This window comes from Larus michahellis, chromosome 2 (genome assembly GCF_964199755.1).
Source record: "Larus michahellis chromosome 2, bLarMic1.1, whole genome shotgun sequence".
NCBI classification, from domain to species: domain Eukaryota; kingdom Metazoa; phylum Chordata; class Aves; order Charadriiformes; family Laridae; genus Larus; species Larus michahellis.
Window position 1 is genome coordinate 46,165,321 of NC_133897.1, and position 21,580 is coordinate 46,186,900.

Here is a 21,580-nt window from a genome sequence, read left to right on the forward strand (position 1 = left end):
AGAGCGTTTCGTTCGGACTGTGGAGGTACCAGCCCCGCAGGCAGGGCCACCCCGGTGAGGTGAGGGGAAGCGGTCGCCGTCTGCTATCGTGCCGGTTCCTGTCGCCAGGAACTGCCATTTGCTCCCTGGGTAGCCCCAGCCCCGAAGGAAGCACCTTGCATCCAAGAAAAGTAAGTGCGGCTTAGGGGTATGATGTGCCTTTTGGGGGGGACAGGGTGGTCTTATCTTCTCCAAGACGCCCACCCGTTACTTGTTCTTCTCTCACCAGTATCGCTGTAGAGTTGGAAAAAGATGGCTCAAGTCACGTCTTTTTCGCAGCTCAACTCTTGCAAAAAGTCACAGAAGAAGCAATCAAGCATGTCAGCTCTTTTCCCTCAATTTACAGAGGTAACATGTTTGCTAGGGTAACACATGAATGGCTGTAAATTTCATAAATACTTGATGGGTGAGTTTTGTCCCTTCTATTCAGGGAAAATTTAACACAGGGGATGTTTCCTTGTTACCTCTCTTTCAAACAAACCATGCATGTTCCCGGAGCCTCTAGATATAGAGAAAGGTAGCAGCAGTATTAGCAACTTATGTATGCCAGCAGTTTGTACTTATGTTTTTTCTGGCTGCTGTGTTTAATTTTTATTTTTCCCAGAAAAGACTGCTTTTTAAGTAGCGTTATAAAACAGGAAAAAATGATCCATTTTTTTATCCCTGTGTTTCTCTCAATGGCTTTCTATTGCTTTGTAACCCAAACTGTGGACATTCCTTTCATGTGTTCTTTTAGTAGAGATCAGGCAAAATCTTGTTGGAGCTTGTAGGTCACCATTCATGAAAGTAAATTTCAGTAAGGTCCTTTAGGTATAAAATAGCTGAAACAGCGGTAGCCATATACTGACTTACAGGTACTTGTCATAACAGATACACAATTATTGGTCACAAGTATTTTGTTGTGGACAGAATGCAGATGCATCAAACTGGCAAAGTCTTGGTAGAGATATGACTGCTAAATAGAGGAATGCTGCTGAAAAGCCACTAAAAAAAAACTTGCTGCATGACCCTAAGTTTTCCCAGCACAACAGAATTAACTTCCCACAGTTGAAAGAGGGAGTTTCTGCTTCCATCTGTTCACCTCCCTCCATGTGGCCTGCTATGAATTCCCTTCTTCTTTTATCTCTGTTTTTCATCATTGTTGGATCAACTGATTTAAATCACTAAAACAGCAGAAAACTGATTACTAGAATAGTGAAAGAATGATATTCCTCTAGGACTTTTTTGAAACCAAAATGTGTATGACAGCAAGTAATATTTAAATATTTGAAAGTAGTAGAAAATAAAAGGCTGCATGGAAAAATGATAATAAGAGCATGTTGCTTTCTGCTGTGTAGGGGACATTGATATTGAGAGAAGATGGTGTAATTTTCCTGCTCTTCTGCTTTTACAGAGGCTAATGTTCCTAGCTGGAAAAAAATATATCTGGTGGTTGTAAATCTACCAAAGATTATTCACAGTGAAAGAGAGACCACCTCTTTTCTTTCTCCCCTCCTCCTTCCCCTGACATCCATTCACTCTGGAGTCTTTTTAAGGTGGCTTTCACTGTCTCATCATCTTGTAAATTTTTTTGGATTTTGCTGTGTGCCTTTGAAAGAGATGTGTACAATCAAGATTCACTGAGGATTCACTTACCAGGTTGTTACACCTGACAGTTCTGATGATGGTTGTGTGGTATATTTGCTACCTTTACCAGAAGCAATCCCTCCTTCCTCTTCTGCCTCCTCTCCATTTTATTTCTCTCTCAGGGGCTGCAGAGGAGAACGTGGTGAAAATGGAGATGCTTGGTCATCGTACTCTCAGGTTAGGTTAAAAAAAAATCAAGATGGAAACAAAAACGTCGAGAGAAGTCTTTGTCAACTGTGCAGTATACTGATACAGAATTTCAATTAAGTTGTTCATAGTTAGCTGTGCAGCATGATAGGAAGAGGAAATTTAGGAAAAACCTGTAATGAAAATGAAGCAACCATAGAAAAGGGGAAAAAAATCAATAAGACTTTATTTCCTTTCCTCCCCTGTAAAATAAGTTTCTGTCTGGTAAAATCATCTTGTGAAAAATATAGGAACAACTGCTCCATGCAGCCTTTTCTGAAAGGTAACTGTGAACAGGAACTGGTGTTAATAATGCCCAGCAAACAGAAAAGCCTCCAGGCACATTAAATATAAGGTCTTCCCCAACTATCAAATTGTAAGTTCTGAAGTTACAAGTTTAAAGTATGTTTTCTTACTTAAAAGTACCGTTCTGATTTGATAGTATCTTATACCCAGTCACTGTTACGCTTGCAGAGGTAGGTATGACTATGCAAGACAAAAGACGATAATGAAGGATTAGTTCCATCAACTATGATGAGAAATAGCATTGTTTCAGCTATTGATTGTTAGGAACAGTTTTAACTTTAAAAAGCATTGCCAATGGCTTAACTACATGCATACACAAGGGCAAATTATGACAACATCTTGTTGGCAAAATAACATCATTTCCTAATGCAGGCATGATTTACATGCATCTGTGAGCTGCCTTGGGGTGATGCCAAAGTGCGGACCCTGAGAGGAGGGAGTCAGTTGTGTAGCTGTGACCTGGCTATGGTGTGCTGACCAAGGAGGGACCAACAGGGAAAGACACCTCCAGTGCAGAGCTGGTTAGTGATCCCAGAAATGGAGTTTTGGTTTCTAGCATATTCTGTGCCTTTTTGGTTTCTGATGTGCTTTGATTATTCTGTACCCCTCTGCTTGTCCTTAACATAGGGCTCCTTGTTGGCTGCCTCTCTTAACATAAAAACTTTTGTCTGTTAGCAGTTAGCATTGTATGAAATCCAAAACTGTAGAAAGCTTCTCTGTCTGCATGTATTGTCAGTGTCCAAATACTATAAAATTGGTTGCGAATTCAGAAGGCATTTTTTTTCATAAGCCTATGGAAATGAATTGTTATAGTTCAATTACATTTAAAAGGTACATTTTGGGTTGTTAGAGAGATTTTGCCTTTAGCAATGTTGACCTGGTTGTTGAAACCAAAATCATAAAGGTCACAGTGCTCAATACATACTAGGAGTTCACTGTGCAGAAAGCATCTCTTTGAAAAGGCAGCAATGAAGAAGCAGAATACATAGAATTTCCAACAGGATGTTTTGTTGCCTCTTGCTGTAGTTTATAAAAAAGTACAAAACTAAACCTTAAAAAGAGAAAGACAAGTGTGATTTGTCATTATTTGTTGATCTGAATTTATTGCAATTACTATTCAGAAAGCATTCATGAAGATGGTAATGATTTTTGAAAGTGCCTTTTTGTAGTATTAACAGCTAGTCATCTGAAACTTAATCTTGAAAGTGAATTACTGATTATTTTCTTGTTTACCATGCTCAAGTTATTCCGTCAGGAAATGAAAAAATATTGTATGGCTTAGCTGAATACTTAACAACAGCACAAATTGCAAATGGATAACTTCAACACAGAATTAATATTTCAATCTGTATGCTGAAATTTGTTAATATAAACTGTATGGATAATACTTAGGAATAACAAACATGTCTCAGGAGACTTAATGAGATGAATCCATAAGAAATATTAGACTATGAGCAGTTTTGTGTATCACATTTCTGTTTTTCATTTGACCAAGTATAAGTCTTACTATTCATCCAATAATATTTTTTGCTGGTTGGTAATACAAGCTCTGCAGACCATGCAGCAATGTAGCCCTTATTTCTAAATTTATTTTCTACATACTGAACTGTAAATTTTTAAGAATGTGCAGGGCTAACTAATTCTATGAAGCAGAATATTATGGCCTGGTGCAAAGGAGATGGACTGTTTTGTTTCACAGACACAATGTTTTATTTCTTTAGCCTAAATTTGTTGCCATTCTGCAACAGATGCAGCAGAGCACCTTAAACATATGCTTAAGTACACATTTAAATTTGCTTGGAATCAATAGTATTTAAAATGCGCTTTACATGTCTGGCTGCTGATTGAAAAAATGTACTTACTATGCATTTATAGAAGGTAATTATGCAGGATCTGGTAAGCTAAGAGCTGAATGCCCTTACTTTCCATTGGGAGACCAGGTATATTCCCTCTCAATGCACATTCAGCTCTTTCAGGGCCACATGGTGTGAGTATGATTGCTCATTTGGTCTGAGCAGGATTATTTCTTCAAAGAGAGAAATATCTTAGTTAATTTTATTTTTTTAATGCAATACTGTTTATTCAGGAAAAAAATACATACAAATGAATAATTTCTCTGTTTACTGTTGAGACAGTTGTCAGCAGGCACTTCCTTGTGCGTTATGTAGAATTCTGCTCCTTTAGTTAGTTCTTCACCTTGGGGAGCTAAGTGACTGCTTCTCAAGTAGCTGGTTTGCTTTATACTGGCTTTTTGGTTGTAAGATGGCATGGCTACTTGTATAGGTTACCATAAAACAAGGAAGGATGTGTGTTTGTGGTGTGGTAGCTACTTCATGCATCTTGTCTCAAGGTATCTGTAAAGAAATTTGTATTTGCTCCATCTTCAGTAGGAATAAGGCAAGATACCTTCCATTTACTGCAAAATAAGAGAGTTCATAGAGACAATTGCTGCAGACTAGCTGAAAAAGTGTCAACCTGTACTTGGGCTACCTTGCAATAATTTATGTAAACATATTCTTCTAAGCAGGGGTTGCCAAACTGTCACCTAACTGCTTGGTTGTGTGGTCTAAGAATCTCTCATCTACAGGACTTGATTTCTAGGTCGTTTCCCTCTGGCCCAGTCCTTGGGTGGTATTTCCTAAACTATTTATAAAAACCTTAAAAGGGGGTAATGTTTCAAAATTTGGAGTCCTCCTTTGAAAACACTGAGCATTTTCAGCTGCCACCTAAGTAAGCAAAGTAAGAAATATTCTAGTTATGTGAGTATTGTATTAAATACGTTTAGTTTAGGTTTTCATCATCTCAGTGGTTTAAAGATCTTGAGACCTACTCCAATTTTATCCTGCCTCTGGAGAGATTAACTTGTTTTGTTACAGACTTTGTTACTTGCCAAAAGGCATCTTGATTTTCAGTTTCCTATCCATTAAAAAGCAAAAACTTTGGAATATGTTTTATTTATTTACATAAACCAATGTGGTTCCCTCCATTTTTCCCTTTAAAAGTCTAGTCATTGAAGGTCTACGGAGTTCAGAAACAAACACACACACTCTCTCTCTCATTCTTCCTTAAACTACTGGGTTAGAAATTGCTATTATTTTTTTGACTAAGTGATATGTTGTTTCATATGTTGAAGGAAGAAATTCTTTTCCATGTTTCTCTCTCTGTAAATCGAGAATAATATCTCTGGTAAGGATGATGTCTTTTTCAATAAAACTGCCTGTTAAAGTCATCCTCATCCTTAGAACTGTGTAAATGAATGACTTTGCTTGGTATGATCAAGTTATGAATGTAAGACTGACCTGTATTCTGCTCTCTGAATTGACAGAAAAATGTACCTCAAATAGAAAATAAACAAAAATTGTCAAAATAGAGAATTGCCTTAGAATAGCCTCACAGTGTTTTAGGATGATTTTTTTTTTTTTTTTTTTTAAATTATTAAGGTTATGAGAGGGGAAATACTGGCACTAAGAGTTCTCGCTTGAAAGCAAACCTTAAAGAAATAATATATTCAGTAAACAGAATTATAAATATTATTTAGAGTGAAAGGAGGCCTGGCTGTTTGGGGTTTTTTTTGGCTTTTAAGTCCTGAAGAAATCTATCCTTATGTTGTATTAACAGATGTTATGCCCAGAAACAATTAGCAGAACTGCACCCAGAGTGCCAAGAAGATATATTGTCCAGACACACTTTTAACATATAAGGCAACATTTTAAAAGTAAGGGAGGAAAAAAATTCAAGTCATAAGTGGAGAAAATCAGATCTCAGCACCACGTGTTTGTAGCTGTCCTTGAGATAAACAGAGTAATGGGACAAGTCCATGTGATGGCCCTTTGCCTGACTGTCTAAAAATAAACACTGTACACACTTCGTATGCATCTCTTCCTTTAATGTGTGGGAGGACAGAAAAATGCGCACAGGAACAGATGCTCCGCTCTTGTCCCTTTCACAGCACCCTCCCAGATTCTTATCTCTGCCCTTCTCTCAGTGAAGCTACACTCAAGTGAAAAGCCTTTGTTTAATTCTTAATCCCGATATGACGGGAGCAGGTCTATGGATGTAGTTGAGGATTAACTAGTCTTTTAAAATAATGTTAATTTTATCTGCATTTAAAAGTATGTGATTCAGGCTTTTATATAAAAATAAAATAATTAAAAAAACCCGAACGAGAATATTTTTATAGATTTATTTACTCACAATAAAAGAATAAATCTTGCACCTCATGGCTAGTAAAAACCATTTCTCATTGATTTGCTAATAATCTTGATAGTGTAAAGAAAAAGGATCAAATCTTACTTCAGGGAAGTACTGTGCTATGAAACTGATTCACAGCAAGAATACTTGAGTGAGAAGAAGCATCAAAGAAAATCAAGGGAAAATTCTTGTTTTATTCAACGTGACATATTTTATAAGATATTCAGATTTCTTTGTCAAAAAAAAAAAAGTGTTTATTGATAGCTGTCCAGACTTCTGTTTCTCATTGGGGGTTGCTGGGTTTGGTGGAATTTTTTTCTCCAAATCCTTTGCAAACTGCCAATGTAGCATCTGTCTTTAAGAAGATGATTTATGGTGGAAACTTGCTGACCCTTGACTGTAGGCATACAGTAAAAGTACTTTAGCTAGGTACTCTGAAGGTTTTGAAATGAGTATTGATATTTGTTAATGTGATGTTCTGTGTTTTGGAAAGATATTAACAGTGGCACTTCAGTTGAAGAATTTGTCTGGTTCACAGCACATTACATCCAGATCGTATCTGGAATCTCTGATTGCTTTGTTTTGCCTTTGGACAGACATTCAAAATGCTAGTCAGGAACGTTAAGGGCATGTTGCGTAGGTATAGGGATTCGGTGGTGGTGGGGCACATTGCAGGGCTGATTTTTCTCTTGACTTGAACTAAATGAAGTGAGACCTCGCTTAAGCCAGGGGTATTGCAGCAACGCAAAATGAGTGTGAAAGGACAGTCAAGCACAGAGACTTTCTGCAGGCTGTTTCCTCTTATTGATTCATTGCTTCAACACGTGAGAAACACAGCAGTCAGGTACAGTGCCAATAGGACACCTGTCATGATGGCAGAAAGAGAACACGGGAGTACCACTGCCCTGCATCCTCTGCTAAGCAAATACAAATATCTCTCTAATTGCATAGTCTGATTTCAGATAGGTATTATAGATTTCCAAAATAGATCTTAAAGGGTGCAAGTTGTAACCATTGTAAATTACTTAAACATTTTGTGGTTTCATATTGTGGTAAATACATATAGTCTGCATATTTGACTTCAGTAATATTTTGCCTTGCTTTCATGAGAATTAATATGCATATACAGCTATTATGTGGTTATATTCAATAACAAAATTTAAATTTGTGCAGAAGGCCACACATCTTTAAAAAAAAAAATATGCGTATTTGAAATGTTTTTCAGTATGTCCTTTCTCCTAATCCACTATGTCTTTCACAGCCCTTTTCCTCTCACCATTTCTAAGTCATCTATAAAACATGAATGATCCTCATCTGCTCGTCCACTAAGTCACTCTACGCCATTAGGATCCTGGAGCTTCTCATGTTTTTGCTTTGCTCTTCCTACATCCCTGTGTTTTGGAGCCCTTTTCTGACATCAAATCCTTTTTTAAGATTTATGTTCATCTTTGTGTTGGTCTTCCCTTCATACTCGTGTCAGGATAGAGTCCACTGTCCAAGCAATTGCTTTCATTCGCTGCCCTTCCTCGATTCAAAAGAAGTGCTAATTAACACGACAGTGAAGCATTCAGTCAGATAAGTGGTAGATTTCCTGAAACTGTTCTCTGTGTAGTGTCTGTTAGTAAGAATGACTCGAAGTGACAAATCTGCAGTGTGGAACAGAGCCAGAGAAGCCATGAAGAATGAGATGTCCAGGCTACCTAAGCAAACTGGATTGTATGGGGGGAAGACAGGAATATGTGAGGAATTAAAATAGACTCTTCTTAAAAAACAAAACAAAAAAACCCTACAAACCAGAACCATTTTCAAGTGTTCTGTCAGTCTTCATTTCCTACTGTTTTAACTGCATTGCTTTACTTCTCAGGCATCTCTTAGGAACTGATGATACCAATTGTCCACCACTACTAAGGAGACATTTCTTCCAAAATGATAAGAAGTGATGTCATTCTCATAATAGGGTTGTCACTAAGCTTCAGAGTCATTGTGGTGACTTGTAGGGTGAAGCACTCCAGCAAAGCTGTCAGTGCAAACTCACAAAAGTCTTGTCAGTTTGCCTGTCAAAGATTATCATAGACTTTGATATGTATGAAAAAATTACAGTCTGTTCCATGGAAATTCTTCATTCCAGAAAGGCAAATCAGTACAGAGTCAGTGAGGAGAAAGAGAGTATGGTGATGCATGGGATTAGAAGTGTACAGTGTGAGATTAGGAGCGTAATTACACTACACAGTGAAGTATGGTATAGAAATGATTGATCTAACCACCACTAAAATGTTTCCAGAAGTTAATCATTCCAGCCACATTAGTTTGGCATTGAATACATGTTGAGTACTGGCTGTTTTGGTGACAGGGCACATCAGCTTGAAAGGAATGTGCTAACATATCTATACAGCTCTTAGAACCAGGGGCATGTGGGTTTCTCTGTGTGCTGCACTGACTGGCATGGTGTCCCAATCAGCTTGAACCTCTTCACATCGCATACTGTGTTGTAAGATAGATGTGCTGTAAAAGAGTTTGACTTGGTTAGCCAGGCAAAATGAGTATTAACAGAAGATACGATTTCATTCTCTGAATGTACCACCAGAGAGGTAAAGCTCTGTTTAAGGGACCGTGTTAGTAGAAGAGCATAAGTCATTGACTGACTAGGAATACATTGAGCCTAAAAATAAAAAAGAACCAGGGCAGAGATGCTTTGGGACTGCCATCTGATCAAGTAGTTATAAAAGGGGATTTGGTCAGTTTCTGGAAGGGATTAAGTGATATGACTGCAAGCATGAGAGTGCATAATTTGCAGTGATTCAGGAGTTCCCTTCTAGTCCTATATTCCTATGTCTCACAACTCTGTTCAAGTGTCAGAGTCAACAATGAATTCCACTATTGAATAAGCTGGGAAGAGCAGAGTCCTAATTATAACCTCGTGGAGTAATAATCTGCTCTTATCTTTGTACTTATATTTCAACTATTATGTATATGTATATATTTCAGTTACCAGAGTTGAGGGGTGAAAGGAGTGGGTTCACTGGTAGACGGAGTATATAACCTTGAAAATGTGTAGTGAATTAGGCTTCTTCAGTTGTACGGTTAATGAAACAATTTTGCTTAATCTTGATTCTTTTTAAATAACAGTGAGAGAACCAGGGAGGTCCTGGTCAAGTTTCTTGTAAAAAATATGCCAGACAATATATATCATGATTTCAGTCGTTCGAGTCGCAAGGACTTGAGAACTGCTGGATTCAGGCAGATGAAAAGTCCAGCTAACCCAGTATTCTGTCTTAGTAAGTAGATACTTATGGGAAAAACTCTACAGAGGCAGTCATGCTTACAGTGATTTTTTTTTTTTTTTCCCATTGTGCTCTTCTAGCCTTCAGTGGATAGGAGACTCTTTTGGTTAATAGTTACTTCTGACCTACTGAATAGAACAGCTGAATTCATGAAGTCATGATTTTTTTGATCCATGTACAGTTTGGGCCTCGCAATATCTAATGAAAATGAGTTTAGTTTATTATTACAAAAAAAAATGTGCATGCTTTCCGATATCTGTATTAGGAAAACTGTGAATAACTGTTCCCAGCTCACCTTTTCTATAAAATTAATTCCTTAGTACATCTCTATCATATCCTTCTTCAGATATTTTTCTAATTCTACCATAACCTTTTTAATAATGGAATGACTTAAACTGCATATGGTATTCATAATGTGTCTGTGGCCTGAATCTATACAGGTCAGACTTTTTGCATTTGTTCTGATAATTTTTAAATAATTCCTAAGTTTCTGTTTGTTTCTTTAAGCACCAGCTGTTTTCAGATTTCTTTCCTGGTGATACTGACTATCACCCCAGGTATATACATATATATGTATTTTCCTTTCCTCTCTTGATGTGTATTACACTTACTGACACTGAAAAGCCTCTGGCATTTTATCACCCATTCAGTATTGAACCATCCTCTGAAGCTTTTCACAGCCAGCTTTAGATTTCCTCAGCCTAATAGTTTTGTGTCATCTGCTTTTTTTCTTTGTCTTATTATGTATGTACTTTTTCACATAACTTATTAATATATTTAAGGACCCAGATCTCTCAGTTAGCCTATGTCAGTGAATCATGATACTTTCTTAATGTGAATATTTCATTATGAAGAAAAGAATACAAGGACTATAAAATCTGACCTATAAAAATCACTCATCTTTTTTTTTCTTCTTCCTAAAATTAATTTTTACCATTTTAGTTTCATTGTTTATTTATTGCATAAGTAGATGCATTTTTAATTCATTTTCAAGATGTAGTTCTGCTTTTCAAAGGATTCATAGGATAATGGGAAAACAAGACAACAGAAATTCACTGCTATTTGATGGTTTAATTATCACACGTGTTGAGTTTAATGGCTCTAGTTAACACTTTTATTTCATTGGATTATTATTTCATGGATTCTGGCACATACTGACAACTGAGAGTGATTGTCACGAAAAGCATGTAAAAGGAACTGTTCTTTTTATTTTTTGAATGTTAGTATGTAAAGGTTGTCTTTGGCTGTCTACAATCTTCTATTGGCTTAATCCACTATGCTTACTTATTAAGCTATGAATACCTGCAAATCCTTTAAAGGATTAACTGTATCTGCCTGCTAAGCTTTCCAAGGCAGTTAAAAATAACTGCAGGCTGATTCTACTGACACACTAAAAATTGGACTTACTCTACATTTTATGTTGTATATACTGCTGCTTTGACAGATGTAATATAGTCTGGAGGTACTTAAACCTTCCATGAAGATTCAGGTTGACCAAGTGCTCTCGAAACCCTCGTTATAACTGGCAGCTCTTTTCCCTTACAGCCCATAGAGAATCAGCATTTGCCTTGCCTCATGAAAAATGCCAGTGACCAAGCACATAGAAGGTGGAAAAGGAAATTCAGCTTAAACCAATGCATGAAATAAAGGTATCCTCTGTAGAAAAGGCCATGACTTGCACAAGGTGGTCTAACCAGTTCCTGCAGTGCAGAACTTTATGTATCATATGTCTTTTGTTAGCTGCAGTCATTGACTTCAGAAAATGTGGATCTTTTCCACATTTAGAGATCTATTATATTCTGATACAGTATGAGCATGTATGCTGGATGCTGCTGGATATTACTAGGAAGGGAGCCAAAGAAATGTAGTTCACTATCATGGAAGCTTTACAAGGAATGCACAGTTTCTCTTGGTGCTTGAGAGTGCATGACACAGCAGTACATTAAAATGTGTACTGACTGCCTCTATGTTCCATTATTTCTGCTGGCTATCAGGGAAGAAGAGTTGCTCTTCACCTTCTTCCTTGGTGAAAGAAGTTAAATTCTGGAATATATAAAATGGAAGCTTTGAGACAAGGCTTTTTACTTTCAATTGTCTTTTGCCAGATATTTTATCTCTGATGTCTTGTACAGGTACAACAGAAATTCCAGGCTGCGAAAAGGTATCATACATGCTGGGATTTTCTTGTTGGCAAAGGATGAAATACCTGATGTGGATCCTTCTGCTACAGTGATTCCTACCTTCCTTAACAGATTCTTTAGGTTCCTGCAAAAAAAGCAGAAGTTAGAGGGTATATAACAGCTGAATCCGGTTCTATCAGTTTTAAGAGCTGAAGGAATATAACGTGGCATAAAACTATTTTGCTCCGATGTGGTAGACCTCAGGCTAAGTAATACTTAGGTGGGTATGTGTTCTGAGGTGATGATGGAGGAATATTGAAAACCAAACGCAGCGAGATACAGGTACTCACAGGGGCGACCTTGTTAGCATTCCTTATAATGAACTCCTGACTGTAAAGCAGTATATACTGGGGTTATGGCTTGCCAGCCACCTGGTCAGGTGTAAAGCATTGACACAAGTGCAGAAGGAAAATTGGATTCATCAGTGTGGATTCAACCTTCAGTCCCAAAATAATGTTTTACACAGAAAGGCTGGTAAACTTTAGAGTTTAGCTACCCCAAGAGCTTAAGTTGTTACTTAATTACTTAATTATTATGCTGTTTGGCAATGGAAGGGCTATAGATTTTCCTGCTCTTCTAAATTGCATTATTATTACATACATTGCAAACTCTGTGCAATCCAAGCTGAAGGATCTAGCTTGGATACAATAAGCAAATATAACTCCATTAACATTAATATGTGCCACTTTATGTCTAAAATACGTTTGGAGACTGATTAAAGTTTGTGCTGAGACAACTACATACTGAGCTAAATCAGGAGATCACATTATCCTTTTTACTGGTTCTAGCTAAGGGAAGTCAACAAAAACTTGGCTGAGTGATAACATTTTAAACCATTTTTATGGTCAATGTCTGCCCTTGCATGGCCCTAGCTTACCTGAGGAAGTGCCACGGTTAAGCAGATACATTGCTTGTGATATTTCAGCAATGCGTCTTTCAACTAGTTGCAGAACTTCTACTATTGCACACTGTATTGCAATATGCAGGTAATAGATGACAAGATCTACCAGGCAGAGTATATGGTTCTACTTATTTCAATGCTATTTTGTCTAATTAGGCATATATTGCTTAATGTGTGTTTTTTATCTGAACTTCATGAAAAACTGTCAAGTTAAATTTTACTCAACATGTATTTTGGAGGGAGAAAATGGACTTTTACAAAATGCACTTCCTAATATAAACTATTTAGTACTTTGGCATGAATAGAAACTAGTATTCTCATGTTTTAAATAAGAAATCTTGTGGAACCCAAACTTGTCAGATTTTTGCCAGGAATTTGTTGGTTCCCTGCCAGCCCATCTACCCATCACCTTGGCGGGTTGCCCAGCCCTTCCAAAAGCTACAGCTGCCTCTGTGTCAAGTATAGCAGCACTTCCAGGGCCGCAGGCTCCAGAGCGGGTGGCCAGATGGACCTCTTCTCAAGTACCACCCAAAGGGTCCCCATCGTTGTGGAGTCATGTGCTGTGCAGACAGCCTCCCGGCACGGTGGGACATTAAGGAACTTTCAGGTCTGGAGATGTCTTATCTTGTGACAGCTTTTAGTACTTTTCTAAGAAATTGTTTTATAAGTGGACATCCTGTTCCTGACACTAAGGAAGACCTTGTATCTGAAAAGAGGGATGTAGGCATTTAATGTGTTTCTTTGTAGCAGTCCTACTTCCAAGGTTCACATAGAAATGACACAAAATGCAACAGCATGTCTAGAGAAATGTTGCTTTTTAAGGTGGCATTTGGCTTCTGGCAGAGTATTAGGTTTTGTTGGCATTTCCTTTTATCTTAACAGACGTTCTTGTTTCTCCTACAAATATCTAATCTTATTTTAGATTTGACCAGACCTCAGCAATATCTTGTGGACTAACATGCAGTTTTTTTAATCAATTAGGTATTCATGGTAGTTAATTCACCCTTGGTATTAATAATGTATTGTGGAAGGACTGTAATAATAAATAAAAGCTGTTAAGCTTTATCTTGATGTGCACATGGTTGTTGACCTTAACAGTTTTTCTCCTATCTTTTTAATGCTGAGAACAGTATAATTTAATAGCACAAAGCAATGCTAGTGAAATTTTGGCGATTGTAACTCTTCATGTTTGTGTAAAAGTAAGCACTAGCCATTACTCAAATAGGCTACTAAATAATAAAATCACACAAAGCAATTTTTCCTTTTTTCCCCTGATTATTCTTTAATAGTTCACTGCATTTTAAATAGCTTGTTAGAAAACTTATCTTTCCTAACAGAGCTCTACACCAAAAATAAATCACTTCTACTATAGTAGGCATGGTTGGAGAAGAACTCTTTTTCCTGCTCCATATATTGCTTGTAAGTTGCTAATAGATGCCATATAAATAAATAAATCTCTATTTTATTGAAGTTAAATAGTGATATTGAAAGAGACATATTAATGTAATGAAGCAACTGTGATACACCAAATATTTTATAGACTGTTGCCTGGAGATGATATATTTTTTTATAATTACCCTGAAGGAAATTTAAAGTAGAAGTTTTAATTAACATAGTACTCTAGAGCATAAGATAATTAATGCTTCTTATCATTAATTTGTCAAATAGAAACAATGATACTATAAAAGATTACATTCTGATAGATTTTCTCCATCTTAGTAACTTTTTTCAACAACTTTATGTAGTAACTTTCCTTCATACCTTGTCCCACTGAAGTTAGTAAATCCATTCCTGAAGTTCCTAGTCAGGTAGAATACTGGTTTCAGAATCAAGGTGGATAATCTTTTTGCTTATACAGTGTTATCTAGTAGTGCAAGAACTGAAGAACCAAACATTGCCTTCTTTGATTGGACCAATGGTTCATGAAAATCAGTACAAAGGATGGAAATACTATAATTTTTTTTGAAAAAAATTCTCCTATTTCTCAGCTAATGCAATATGTTGGGGTGAAGAATGTTGGCCTTGTGCATTTAGCAGATGCTTCCAATGAGCTGTCCAAAATGAAAGCAAGCTCAACTGATTTGCCACTGTGCTACTGCAGCTCTATGTGTATTGAAAGCATTGGAGCCATGCTAATAAAAAAAATAAAATGAAATAGAGATAAATCGTATGCACTGTTTCTTGCCGAAATTATGATAATTAGTTTCTCTCTGATTTTATTATTCTTTTGCACTGGTAAATATAAAAAAAATTGCTAACATGTTTTTCACAACATTTACAGATTAAAAGTAGTTGCCTAGCTCCATTTCTGCTTACAAACTTAATAACAACATGCTTGTATAAAATAGACTATGATGGTCATATCTTCAGCTACATACTGGCATAGCTCCAATGGCATAGCTGTTGAGTTCATGAGGATTTAGATACAAACTTAAAGTTAAGCCCATGCTTAACTGCTTTGTCATTCTGTTTCTGTCTCCCTCTCTCGTTGCTCTTAATATCATTTAAAATCTATGAAATTTAGCTCATGCCAACATACGAATAAATGTTCAGCTATTTCTAGATGGTCTTTGTACCCAAAACCACGGTTGACTTACTCTTGTTCCAAGCCCAAAGGAAAGACTGTATCCACTGTGATTTCCATAGTGGCATGTTCCGTGAGGGGTGTGTGTGTGAGCACTCTGCGTGTGTATCTAATCTCAAAGGCCATGTATGGGCCTCTCATCTAATAAAACCTTCTGTAATCAAATAGAATTTATTCTGGAACGCAACCTTTCTAGTGAATCTGCTCCCAAACTCATGCTTTTTGCGGTAGACGTAAATGAAGTCCTCTTCCTTTGTGGCTTTTGATCTAAATCACTTAATGTTTATCACAGTTATTGACACCTGTTTTTCATTGTATTTAAAAATGTTTACAGCCAAATATTACATTAGTAATAGTAGCAAAGATTTAGCAAGTGAGTTGTACAAGGGACGATTTATAGCCTGAGACCGTCATCTCATATACAAAACATAAAAGTTATTACACAAAGGAAAGTATAATAAAATTATGGCTGTAGGCAGTGGCTTTAATAAACAATATAGGTTTTTCTAATACTCAATAAACTAAGAGATTTTACCAGAACTGTAACCTCATATTTCTGTGATTTATGTGCATTCTTCCCCAAAATAGCATTCATCTACAATAAGATTTAGTTGGGCATTTATGCTTGGCCAAACTAAGGAGTGTGATATTAGACTGTCTAGAGAACTTTGGATATATTTAAATAAAAAAGATTTTTAAGTGCTCTAATTATCCTGATAAATCAAGAGCTAAGTGACAATATTGGCATAGACTAGAATTAAAAAAAAAAATTTAACCACACATTTCCTTAAATTTTAGTTCCTAAAGATTTTGACAGCATGTCCATGTATCTCTTCATATTTTTAGTATTTGCTAGATGTACTGTAGTTTTCCCTGGCATATGTGTCCTGAAAGGCAAGGGACAACAGAATCGAGAAATAAACATCTGACCATGTCACAAATCCAATTAACTCTGACAAGGCCAGTAAAGTCAAGTGAATAACAAAGCAATGTTGTCTGGAAGCAGCTTTGTATTTTAGATCGTATTGGAGATGGTAGGACACCAGCTGGGCAAAGCAAAAATACTCGGGGCAGCTGAATTTTCTGCATCCACTAAGACCATCTTATACCCTGACGAGGTCACAGCACTATAGCATTTTCAGGTGTCAGATCTCATCTCTTCACCATTTCTAAGCAGCAGAGAGGAGGAGGGAAGCATTCCCCTCACTGAATGTAAAATATGTGCTAATGTCATTACAAAGTAATGCAGTGAAGCAGAAACTGCAGTTAACATCACACAGCCTCTCCTCAACTACCACCACCATGATTGGTTATGATAATAACATTCAATTGATTTCAGTGCAACAGTCCTCAGGCAGAAATTCTGGTGATTGTCTAATCACAGGACCTATGCATGTTAAAAGTAGCTTTCCTTCTTCTAGCTCTTGATACATGTAGTTATCCTGTGTCCCATTTAATGAAACCAAATGATTAAATGATTGCTTCACTAGTCTGCTGCATTCATTCAAGCTTGAAACTCAAAAATGTGGGTGAATTTCTCATCTTGAGTATAGCAGTGTCAATCTAGTGACGCTCCTTTGACAAAATTATTTTGGATTTGTCTTTGAGAGGAGAATCCATTCCCTGACCTTCTGACTAGAAATCTAAATTCTTCACTGAATGTTTCCGTGTGGAAAGGAAAGACATACTCCATTTACTTTATCTGTGTAACTCAAACAGCACTGTGTTGCACTTGGAAGTTCTACAGCTTTGTCTCTCTTCTCACTCAGACCTATTTCACAATCATGCAGTACCCTCAAGTAAAATACTCACTTTCCATTTCCACTTGAATAATGGCAGAAATTTTAGACCCATCAAGTATTACACAACATTTACTGTTATTACTGTTAGATGTTGATGTACTTTTCTAGTTGCCAGAGTAGTCAAACATACAGTTTATCAGCTCCAATACGGGCCCTAAAACTGGAACAAATAGCTATCCTCAACCTTGGGATGGAGGAAGGAATGTTTCTTTGGGAAACATGAGACTTGGGGTTAGCTCCTGTCTCACAGCTAGTTTGGAGCTGACCGTTGGAAATTTCCCAGCGCTTTTCTTCTGTTTCTATTTGATTGAAACTAAAATTGTATTAACTTCAGCAAAATTTCCCAAAGGGAGATCTCTCAGGTTTAGAATGGGATTTCTGGTTTAAAAACCAGAAACAACTACATGCAATGACTTCAGTGGTTAGGTTATTAAATGATTAGATCTGAAACTGTTTCCCCTCTCCTAATTCCACATGTTTATATGCACTGCATGTTTTGAATCTTTTCCCCCTGCAACTTGAAGAGATTGGAATTTTATTCTCACATAGAGGTCAAAAAAACTTCAGAAAGTCTGTAGTGCCTCTTTTGTAGTTAATCTTAGTGTTGGTCCCATCTTTCCTGCCACTGAGAATTTAACATGGAGTCAGATGGGTAAATTTATTTTAACTGTCAGGATGGTCTCAGAGGTCAAGGAAAGAATAAATAATGTGCAAGATCGCTTCTGCAGAGAATTAAAATGGAACATATCCTCATGCTTTTACGTTTTTCTAACTGCATTGAAACTTGATCTTCTTGATACAGCTTTGGACACAAATAGAATTTAGGAAATGGATCTATGCTGTACATGCAGCACAGGCATATGCTGACATATGATTACCATATGTCAGTTCATAGAGGTTCTCTAGCTCCTGAGACATGTTTCGCTCTTTAAATAGCTTTCCATCTTTTTAACATTTTGGAACACGTGACTATTTTCATTATGCTTTTTTTCTTCTTCCTTTGAAGCCACATTGATTTACAACTGACTTTGATTAGGCAGAAAGGACTGGTAGAAAGAAGCTAAAACAGCTTTCAGACATTACTACTACAGCCAAATATATTTGGAACTTGAAGTGCCAATATGAACTATTGAAACAAAATAAAATCTACCTTGATCTTTATAAATAAAGAAATATGGATTGGGATTTTTGTCATGGATTCATTCTGGATCATATACAATATTTCATTCCTGGTATGTAACACAGCAAGTTAAAATTTAATCCAAAAAAAGATAAAACCTTGTAATTAATCATGTATCTTTAAATTCTGAGGTTTTGACTTGAACTGGAGACTGCCTGAGTCAGAACCTTATGGTCTCACACAGTGAACAATGGTAGCTGCCAACATGGTACTTCCTTTTGTTTTTCACAACAACAACAACAAAAATTAATATCTTCATATGATCTTCAGATGTGCGGTATGAAAGCATTTAGATGCAAGTTTTACAGAGGCCTACTATTTTAGGCAAATAATAGATAAACAAACCTTCTATCTCTTAAAAAAATATCTCCATCAGAATAGTTTTAACTTCTTTCAGCAAACCGTGTGACACAAAATACACTCAATCTTATGTTCTTAGGTTCCTAAAAGCTTTAGAGGAAAAAATACTTTATGTTGGCTTAAATGCCTGTAAGAACTTCAAAAAAAGAACTTTAAAAAAAATTTTACTGCTCTGTGTGAAAGTAGAAAAACTGAACACATTCTTTTGCTTTTGCAACATCTCATATAGCAAACTTCTGTATCAGCAAGATACTTCGTTTGTATCTTTAGAGAAAAAAGAATTGCTTTAAGTGTGTCAAGAGGGAAACCATCTTTTCCTGAATGTCTGGAGAAATGCTGAGAATAATAACTACCATCAACAAGTAAGTAGAAAGAAGTTACATGTCTTTCCTTTTCTCATTTACAGATTATTCCTGCCTGGAGACATAAAATAATTTCTCAGTAACCTCCAGCTTCCTGACTGTTGCAATACCAAGGACATCAAGTGATAGACTTCCTTACAAAGTGTATGTATCAACTTAGGCCGGCACAAGAAGAATTCTTAAGACTGGGCTGAAAGAACCAGTGTTTACTCAAGGCCTCTGATTTGACACAGGTACATTCACTTTCTATTTCTGCGTCTCAGAAAGGGTCAAAGTGCTCTGCAATGTAAAAGGACATGAAGTAGTGCTTGACACATTGGACATAAACACATATGTCATGCAGACATCCTACTGTTAGGAATAAATCAGTTCCTACTTGTGCTAAAAGGCACTGATGTAATCACAAAATGTTTTAGAGACCTGATCCTTTTGCTCTTAACTGTGTAACACTGGGAATTTTGCTCCTCTGCAGATTAAGGTTTGAGCCTTGGTAGACTTCTGTTGAAATAAAGGCTCTTCTGTCAATTTGAGTGTTTAAGTGAAAACCAAAGTTCCATAAGCTGTAGGCGAGCCTTCTCTACAGAAAAGTAAATAACACAAAATGTATGGTGATATGTGTATAGTTTTCCTTCCACAACTACCTTGATTTCCAGTGGAACTGTAGCGGGGTGCGCAGATTTCTTCTAGATGACACCAGAAGGGAAAAATGACAAAGATGATATAAACCAAGTTTTTTTTGTTTCTTACCCTAGGAAAGTCTTAAAACATAGCACAATTTGGATGATCCCTGGACTTAAACCCATGAACAGAAAAAGATAACGGAGCTATCAGGACCTATCATGAGAGCCAAATTGAGAGAAAATACCTAAGAATACCATATACAAGCAAAATCAGAGTGGATCTAGAATGAGGGAAGGCAGAGGTACACGATGCCATGAAGGAGTTATATATCGGGTACTCTAATGTAAAGACGAGATGAGCACTTCTTTTCAAAAGAGGAATCAGAAATTTATTGAGGATATTGTGGCATCATTCCTCTAAATCCCTTATGCTCCATTGTCCTCTATGTTTCTCAGTGGTACCCCCCTGCACCTACTTGTTTTCTTTCCACATCCCAATGATGATGAAGTCCCGCCTGTCTAAGCTTGTCTCCCAGGCTCAGCATCTCTATTTGACCATGAGCAAAGCTGTCACAGTGGCAAGCATTGCAAGAAAAATATTCTGCCTCTCTTTTTTTTTGTCTGGGAAAACAAGGTGTAAGAACTTACTCAAGGTATTTTCCTGACGCTGCTACTGTGAAGGCTGCAGGGTGAAGGCTAATGTTCCTCCCCTGCACCACCAAGAAATGCATGTTCCAGCATCAGAGTGAAAAGCAGGATCAGAAAAAAAGTATAAGACCGTCACTCAAAAATTGCAGGAGAAAAATTAGAGGGCTTCCTTCCACTTGTGTAGTTTTTATGTAGACAGTGGAGGCTGGCGTGAAACATCTGTGTGGGACAGGTGGAAAGAGGAACTTGCTGCTTCCTAGAACTCCCATGGTTGAGGAAGTTTTGTGAGATAGCTTGACTTCAGGGAGTTTCAAAATGTGTAATGGAGATGTGTGGCCCTGGGTATGTGGTACATGTGGTACATCTGATGCAAAATAAGCTCCGTGTGAGAATATACTGGAGATGTGAGGAACTCCAGCACCAGCTGTTTACAGCTGTCAGTCTACTCATGCTGCTCCAAGTGAATTGCTAAAGTAAACACAGCTTATGCTGGTTTATTCACTGCTTGGAGACAGAACAAAAACTGTAATAGTTTGTGATGCACCATAATTTTCCAGGAAAATATATTCCATAGCACTCTGAAAGCAAAAATACTGTATTTAAATGAGATTCACAGCAGTATGTTTTATTGACTTTGAGAGACAGATTCAGAAAAAGAGGGTTGCCAGGCTGAGACTAATAGCTGCATTCAACATACTCAAATTTACACTAGTTTACATTTTAAGTAAGAACTCCATCTGTAGGGGGAAAATAGCACTTAAACACACATTACTTTATTGTATAGTGCCACCTAGGGGTTAAAAGCTTTTAAACTTCAGAGTGGCAAAGGTTAGGAAGCCCTATTTAATAGCAGAGAAAGTATTTCTTACATTAAATCATTTGTATTTTGAAATTTGCTGGGCAAACAAAGTGCTCCTGAGATTTCCATACTGTTGTATATGGCAAAAGAATTGTAACTTCCACAGTTCCCTTTGGAGCTGGCCACGCTTTTCTCTCTTTCATAGTCTGGCAGTGATTGGGGATGTTGCAAATCCTGATTTTCTCCTCTACTAGCCAGGTCTTGCTGGTATGATCAGTGGAGAGGTCATCTGCTGCTGCAAGGCCGGGTAGGAGATTGCTGTGTTGTTGGGTTTGAGTCTGCAAGAACTTAAAATAGAGCCTTGAAAAGTTTGCTTTGTGAGGCAGAGAGGAAACCCTGGCCTACTTCTACTTAATCTAGCCTAGTACAGGAAGGTACTATACAAGGGAGGAATGAGATGCTGTGACTATTCTCTGTCTGTGAGCAGGTATGCTTTATTCCTCCTGAAACTTCCC